The sequence below is a fragment of the Pelodiscus sinensis genome, chromosome 12 (assembly GCF_052426305.1).
Source record: "Pelodiscus sinensis isolate ZL-2025 chromosome 12, ASM5242630v1, whole genome shotgun sequence".
NCBI lineage: Eukaryota > Metazoa > Chordata > Testudines > Trionychidae > Pelodiscus > Pelodiscus sinensis.
Window position 1 is genome coordinate 41,089,492 of NC_143063.1, and position 900 is coordinate 41,090,391.

Here is a 900-nt window from a genome sequence, read left to right on the forward strand (position 1 = left end):
TGACTGATTCGCATGATTTTAAAAATGTTAGTACTTATTGTAGATACAGGTTTAAGTGATGTTTCAATCATTTTAGCTAATTCTGGTTTAGCATATACTTTTCAAGAAAAAATTTAAAAGATCTTCAAAGTATTTCAGAGTAGGTGTTAAATATTTTGAATCTAATTTATTGATTGGCTGAACACCTTTATGTTGCTGGCTACAGTTGTGAACCATCTATGCCTGCCAATACTCAACTTAACATAACCTTTAAAGTTCAGTCCAAGAATTGGTCTGAAGTTAGTTGACTAGTGTTCATTTTGAATCATATCCTCAGAAACAAGAGGCAAACCTCCTCCAGTTTCAATCACCAAAACCACAGTGATCGTACAAATAGGGAACGTGTCAATAGCCAAAGGAACACATTAATTACAGGAAAGGCAATCTTGTTGGGCTTTTATGTGTCCCTGAGATAAAGTGGGTAATGACAGTGTGATGGGAACACAGTAAATATTAAGGTAACATTAGTGCAATGACAGCAATGTATTTTGAACTAGAAAGAGTAAACAATGCAGGCCTGATATGCACCATGGACTAGTGTAAATCAGAAGTAAATCCACCAAAGTCAGGCCAAAGATTCATAAGAAGGATGCTCGAATTTTTAACGGTAGTAGAAATACTTTTTTCTATTGAGTGAAACTCCATTTATGTGTGTCAAACATGTGAAAGTTATATTTTATCGTAGGCCATAGCTTACTACTTCATGCCCGTTCCTGACTCTGTCAATCATTATCCAGCCACTGTATCATTCAGAAGGTGGAGCTGAAAGGCAATACAAATAAGAGGTGAGAAGAGCAAGCAGGCTAATATTTATACTAGTATGTGGGGTGATTCAGATAAACCAGTCTTATGTTTTGCAAT